The sequence below is a fragment of the Arachis hypogaea genome, chromosome 4 (genome assembly GCF_003086295.3).
Source record: "Arachis hypogaea cultivar Tifrunner chromosome 4, arahy.Tifrunner.gnm2.J5K5, whole genome shotgun sequence".
NCBI classification, from domain to species: Eukaryota; Viridiplantae; Streptophyta; class Magnoliopsida; order Fabales; family Fabaceae; genus Arachis; species Arachis hypogaea.
The window spans coordinates 36,956,314-36,963,783 of record NC_092039.1 but is presented as its reverse complement, the minus strand read 5'-3'; positions in this window follow the sequence as shown (position 1 = coordinate 36,963,783).

The window sequence follows — 7,470 nt, the reverse complement described above, 5'->3', positions numbered from 1 at the left end:
AGTTGGTTGAAAATTTAGGAGAAGCCGAACTTCCACGGGTATCCAGAGTTGTGGAGAATTCCGTCAAGGACGTTACATTCGATGCTAAGGAGGATAGTGCATAACCCGCGAAGCAGGTATCCTATGAAGAACTGGACGGAATGACCCAAGACGCAAGTTTCCTTGATGATAATTGTTCATACCCTGACCGGGGTCCTCCAACTCGGCAAATTCGTAAGAGGTCCGACCTTGTCCCAAAGCTCACACCTAAAGGTCGGACCTCGGACAAAGAGCAAGGAAGGCCCATCAAAAGGAACGCAGCCCAAACCTAAAGGCCGAAAAGGCCTAGAAAAGGCGGTTCCACAAAGATAGAGATAAAACTCCCAAAGATAAGATAAGATAAGAATATCTTATCCAGGGAAGATCACGGCCAACTACTATAAATACACTGGAGCACCCAAGTATGGCATTCATTCCACATCTACACATATCTGCTTGGACCCATGCTAACTTAAGCATCGGAGTGTCATTGCAGGTACAACCACCAACCATTCCGCATATCAAGCTCGGGTCACCGAACCCCCACCTCAGGCTTCTCCAAGACGACCGAGCTACACGTTTCAGGCAAACCCTCGGAACATTGGCGCCGTTGCCGGGGACCTGGAAGTCATCCCTCTACCATGGCAGACGACCCTCTCAACAATGACCACGCTGCATCTGAACAAGAGGACGAAATTGACACCGGAGAACGACCGGACAGCCCTCTATCACCACGCACTCTAGGAGGAAACAAACAGAATCGCCCAAAAACATCACTCCCAAACAAAGATCCACAAAATTCCGAAAAAGAGAAGAGCTCGGAAATTCTAGAAGCAGTCCGAGCACAACAAGACCGACTAAAACAACTTGAAGAGGACATAAAAAAGCAGAAAGAAACTGAACAAGATCTGAAAAGGGAAGCTCGAAAGCGCAGAGAATTAGAAGAAAAACTGCGGAAAATAGAGGCCAACCTGAAAGACCGGACAGAACGCGGCACCACTGATACGTAAAAATGAGATTTCACGTACAACCGGCAAGTATACCGGGTCGTATCAAGTAATAAGACTCACAAAGAGTGAGGTCGATCCCACGAAGATTGGTAGATTAAGCAACTTTAGTTAAATGGTAGATTTAGTCAAGCAAACATAGTTTTGATTTCATGAACATTTTGATTTTTGAACATAATTGCACAGAATGTAAAGAACTAGAAGATAGAAATAAAGTGAAAGTGAATAATGGAAACTTAAATTGCAAGAAACTTAAATGACATCAAAAGTAAATTGCAATAAAATAAAGTGCTGAATTCTAAAGAGCAAGAGAGTAAGAAATAAAGAAACAGAACGTAAATGACAAGAATAATAAATTGCAAGAATGTAGAAGGGAATTGGGCAATGGGTTTTCAAACACTAAGAACAAGAGAAATGAGAATTAATGATAGAGAGGATCATTAGGGATCAGAGATGCTAGTTTTCATGAATTGATGTTAGTCAAATCTTCCTCAATCATGGGTATAGATCCATGGCAAGTGGGTGATTGAATCCCAATCTCTTGGTGATTCAATCTCTCTCAACATAACCAATTGCTACTCTCGTGATCTAATTGTTCATGAGAAGAGATGAAGCTCAAATCTAATCCAGCCACACAATTCCTATAATCTCAACCAAGGAGAGTTACATCTCACATACTAACCAAGGTATATTGATTAAAGAAATCATGAAAGGATGAACTCTAAACTGAATTATGTGGCTCATTCCTCAAATTCACCACATAATTCATATAGATTAACCCCTCTCTCGATGGTGGTTGAATCTTTGAAGAGCAAGAGTTCCCTCTTTAGATCAACCACTAGAATTGAGGAGGAGAAGATGGGTTCACCAATTCATTCCAACAAACAGAGCTCCTCCCCCTAATGAAAGTGGGGTTTAGTGAGTCATTGCTCCAATTTCAACAACAATTGCCATAAATCAAAATTAAACTAAATTGCAAAGAAAGATGAAGAAGAATAATGAAATGCCTCAAGATTAAGAAAATGAAGAAGAGAAGTTCCAAGAAGAAAAAGTGCTATTCAGGTATCCTCCCGAAGTGCTAAAAGAGTTCTCAAAATCAAGTGCTAAGAGTCTAAAATTCTAAGTGTCAAAAGTGTGTGTAAAAAGTGTAAAAAGTCCCCTACAAGTACACCAATCTCTTCTATTTATACTACTCCCAAAACTTCTTCAGAGATCTTCAATTTGGGTTAGCAATGTGGGCTTTCTCATTGTTGCATTCTTGGTTCAATTGAAGAAGTTTTGGCCTTTGTGATGAATAGGGGAAGTAGAGCAAGTTGGCACCCATTCTGGCCCATTGAGGGGCGTTATTGGCACTAACTCCAGGCTTAATGCACGTTGGCAACGTGCATGACATTTTCCTGGAAGTGAAGTATTAGACTTGGGCGTTGCTAGCCCAAGTTGTTGCTAACAACTTGCTTTTCCTCTTCTTGGCTCTACTTTCATGCTAAATGTAGCCCAGAATTTGAGTGTCAACCTTCTGCCTCAATATGGACTATTATACATCATTGGAAAGCTCTTGATGTCTATTTTTCAATGCCACTGGAATCATCTCATTTGGACTTTCCTAGCTCAAGTTATGCTTCCTCAAAGAAGGTAAGGTCAAGCTGCCAAGTTGTTGCCAAAAACGCACCTTCTTCTCCAAGTTGGCAACGTGCCCGTGCTTCACCTTCCAAGGCAGGGACTTGGGGCTGGCGTTGTTGCAAAACACGCCCCCTTTCTGGCACGTTGGCAACATGCTCGTGCCCCCCCCCCTCCAGGGCTCATCTCTAGCCTTCTTGAATTCAACTTCATGTTCTTGTTTTTAGGGCCTAAAGGTGACTCTGGTTTGGCTTCAATTTTGTGCTCCACCATAGACTATCATATATGGTTGGAAAGCTCTGAATGTTAGCTTTCCAACGCAACTGGAAGCACTCAATTTGGATCTCTGTAGCTCAAGATATCTTCCATTGAAGTGGACATGGTCAGGCTGCCTTGTTGGAGTTGTTGTGGACAACGCCCCATATTTTCCAAGTTAGCAACGTGCATCACAATTTCCTGGCGTTGTTGATGAACACTCCTTCTCTTCAGCACGTTGGCAACGTGCTCGAGCCTTTCTCAAGGCTCCATGTTTGCTTCCTGGCGTTGGCAACGTGCATGGCAAGGCTTGTGGGCGTTGGCAACGTGAATGGTGAGGCTTGTGGGCGTTAGCAACGTGAATGGTGAGGCTTGTGGGCGTTAGCAACGTGAATGGTGCCTCTCCCTGGCGTTAGCAACGTGAATGGTGCCTCTCCCTGGCGTTAGCAACTTGAATGGTGCCTCTCCCTGGCGTTAGCAACTTGGTTGGCACCCAAGACTTGGTGCCTAGCCAAGTAACCTTTCCTGGCGTTGTTGCCAAACACGCCAATGCTTCCTAGCTCAACAACGTGCTCGAGCTCCCCTTTGGTGCCAAAATTGCTTGCTACGTTGCCAAGGAACACACCTTCATAACTTGGAGTTGGCAACGTGCATATCATTTTCCTGGGCCAAGTTTGCTTGTGTGGCGTTGCCTAGAGACACGCCTATGATTCCTGGCGTTGGCAACGCCCTCGAGCTCCTCTTCAAGGCTCCATTTGTTGCTTTCTGGCGTTGCCTTGAAACACGCCAATGATAGTGGCGTTGGCAACGTGGTTGAGCTCCAAAACTTGGTGCCATATTTGCTTCCTGGCGTTGCCTTGAAACACGCCAATAATAGTGGCGTTGGCAACGTGGTTGAGCTCCAAAACTTGGTGCCAAAATTGCTTGTGTGGAGTTGGCAACGCCCTTCTAGAGTTGGCAACGCCAGCTTCTCTTCCTCCAGGGCCAAGCTTGCTTGTGTGTGGCGTTGGCAACGCCCTTCTAGAGTTGGCAACGCCCAGATTTGCTTCTCCAGGGCTGCCTGGCGTTGCCTTCAACAACGCACCACATTCCTCAAGTTGGCAACGCCAACTTTGCTTCCAAGGCATCCTGGCGTTGCCTCCAACAACGCACTACATTCCTCAAGTTGGCAACGCCAACTTTGCTTCTTGGTTGCCTGGCGTTATCCATAAAAACGCACACTATCTCCAAGTTGGCAACGCCAACTTCTTCTTTCCCAGCTTGCATCATTCTTGCTTCCATGCTTTCTTGTTTCATCACCTATCATCAACAAGGGAAATAGCTTCAAAGTCTTACCAATTCATGCAATAAATTTCATGAGATTCATTCATACTCATTCATATATGCATTCCTTAAATCATTTGCATGAATTTGGCTAGAATCACATGTTCCTTGGTATTCTCATGCATGAAGATAGAACTCATAAAAAGACTTGTTTATTTAGAGAAAATGAGTGAGATTTAAGCTAAAACCAACTAAACTAACTAGCTAATATAACAAATATGCAATTGCATCAACCACCACCGAGGGCAACCACGATCCCTTCACGCAAGAGATCATGAAGGAGAAGGTACCGCGAAACTTCAAACCACCCGATATGGACCTCTACGACGGCACCACCGATCCAAGTCATCACCTCAGCAACTTCAGAAGCAGAATGTACCTAGTCGACGCCTCCGATGCGATTCGGTGCAAAGCCTTCCCCACCACTCTCACCAAGTCAGCCATGAAGTGGTTCGACAACCTGCCACCAAGATCAATCACCAGCTTCGAAGACCTAACCAAAAAATTCCTAACAAGATTCTCTATTCAAAAGGACAAGACAAAACATGCCCCCAGTCTACTCGGGATCAAACAAGGTAACCAAGAAACTCTCCGAGAATACATGGAGCGATTCAACAAAACATGCCTGGACATACAACACTTGCCCACTGAAGCAGCCATCATGGGACTAGCAAATGGCCTAAAAGAGGGACCGTTTAGCCAATCCCTATCCAAACGATACCCGACCTCCCTATACGAGGTGCAGGAGCGAGCAGAAAAATATATCAACATGGAGGAAACCTCCCAGCTAAGAGACTCTTCTAGGAAGGAACCAACCTACCCACTCCGAGATCGGGATCGGGAACAGAAGAAGAAAGAAGAACCCAACTCGGACAAGCCACGGAAGTACCACAACTACACCCCCCTCCGAGTCTCCCTGGTAGACGTCTACAGAGAAGTATGCCACACCGAAAAGATCCCACCGCCCCGACCGCTAAAACACAAGAAAGCGGGGAGAGATCGGTCCGAATACTGTGAATATCACAAGCTCTACGGTCATTCTACTAACGACTGCTACGACCTAAAAAATGTTATAGAAAAGCTAGCCAGAGAAGGAAAACTCGACAGATACATAGCAGAGAAAGGAGAAGAGACCAGGAAGAGAAGGCGGGGAGACAACGAAGATCGGGCCGAACAAACCCCGCGAACCCCTGAAAGACATGTTCACATGATAAATGGAGGTTTTGCAGGCGGAGGAACATCCAAATCCTCGCGAAAAAGACACCTCAAAGAAGTCTATCACGTCCGAGAAGACAGTCCCCTGCCCGAATTACCTACTATCTCATTTACCCGAGAAGATGCTCAAGGGATAATTCCCGGACACGACGATCCAATGGTAATCACCATTATCCTAGCAAACGCCAACTTACATCGAACCCTGATTGACCAGGGAAGCTCAGCAGATATCCTGTTCAAAACGGCCTTCGACAAGCTCGGACTTGAAGAAAAAGAACTAAAGGCCTATCCCACCGACCTATTTGGACTAGGGGATACTCCGATCCATCCCTTAGGATACATCTCGCTACACACTACCTTTGGAAGAGGCGAGCAATCTAAAATATTAAGCATCGACTACAATATAGTCGACGTCACTTCAGCATACAATGCCCTCATTAGGCGACCAACCCTAAACAGACTGGCAGCTATAGTCTCGACCCCACACCTCTGTATGAAGTTCCCTACCGCAAAAGGAATCGCTACCCTAAAAGGCGACCAAAAACTAGCGCGGCGATGCTACAACGAAAGCCTGAGCCTAAAAGGGAAAGAGGTCAACACAATAGAACTCGGACGAGTTCAATCCCGAGAAGATCTTCGGCCACAACCAGAGGGAGAAACCGAAAAAGTCCAGATTGGGAACACACCTGAAAAAATAACAAACATAAGAGCAAACCTCGAAACGGGCCTAAAAGAGGAACTCATAACCCTCTTAAGGGAGAATTCCGACCTCTTCGCCTGGAAAGCCTCCGACATGCCAGGCATAAGCCCCGACCTGATGTGCCATAAGCTATCAGTTTACCCGGGATCCCGACCTGTCCAACAAAGACGCCGGAAGCTCGGACCCGAGCGCATGCAAGCAATAGAAGAACAAGTACAAGCACTGCTAGATGCAGGGTTCATTAGGGAAGTAAAATACCCCCTATGGCTCGCAAACGTGGTCCTGGTAAAAAAGCCCAACGGAAAATGGAGGATGTGCGTCGATTACACGAATCTCAACAAAGCCTGCCCCAAAGACCCATATCCACTACCAAACATCGACGCATTAGTAGACGCAGCCTCAGGCTATAGATATCTCTCCTTCATGGACGCATACTCGGGATACAATCAAATCCCGATGTACGGATCCGACCAAGAAAAGACCTCGTTCATAACCCCAAGGGCAAACTACTGCTACGTAGTAATGCCCTTCGGGCTGAAGAACGCAGGGGCAACCTACCAGAGGCTAATGAACAAAGTGTTCTCAGAGCACATCGGACTACAGCTGGAGGTGTACGTCGACGACATGCTGGTAAAGACACAAGAAGACAGAAACTTGCTGACCGACCTCACCAGTATCTTCGGCACCCTCAGAAAACACAACATGAGAGTTAACCCGACAAAGTGCACCTTCGCCGCAGAAGCCGGAAAGTTCTTAGGCTTCATGCTGACTCAAAGGGGCATCGAAGCAAACCCGGACAAATGCCAAGCGATACTCAATATGAAGAGCCCGACGTGTGTCAAAGAAGTACAACAACTAAATGGAAGGCTAGCCGCCCTATCAAGATTCTTGGCAGGATCAGCAATAAAGTCACTACCTCTCTACTCACTCCTAAAGAAAGGGAAACCCTTCTCATGGACCCCGGAGTGCGAAAAAGCCTTTCAAGAATTCAAGGAATTCCTCGGGCAGCCACCAATCCTAACCCGACCTTTAAAAGGAGAAGAACTCGTACTATACCTCTCGGTTGGAAATCGAGCAGTCGCTTCAGCGTTAATACGAGAAAATGACCGAGGACAACACCCCATATACTTTGTAAGCAAGGCACTACAAGGGGCCGAATTAAACTATCAGAAGATAGAAAAATTCGCCTACGCCCTAGTGTTCACAGCTCGGAGGCTCCGTCCCTACTTTCAAGCCCACACCATCAAAGTCCGGACAAACCAACCCATGAGACACATCCTCCAAAAAACAGACCTGGCAGGACGAATACTGCAATGGGCGGTGGAACTGTCCGAG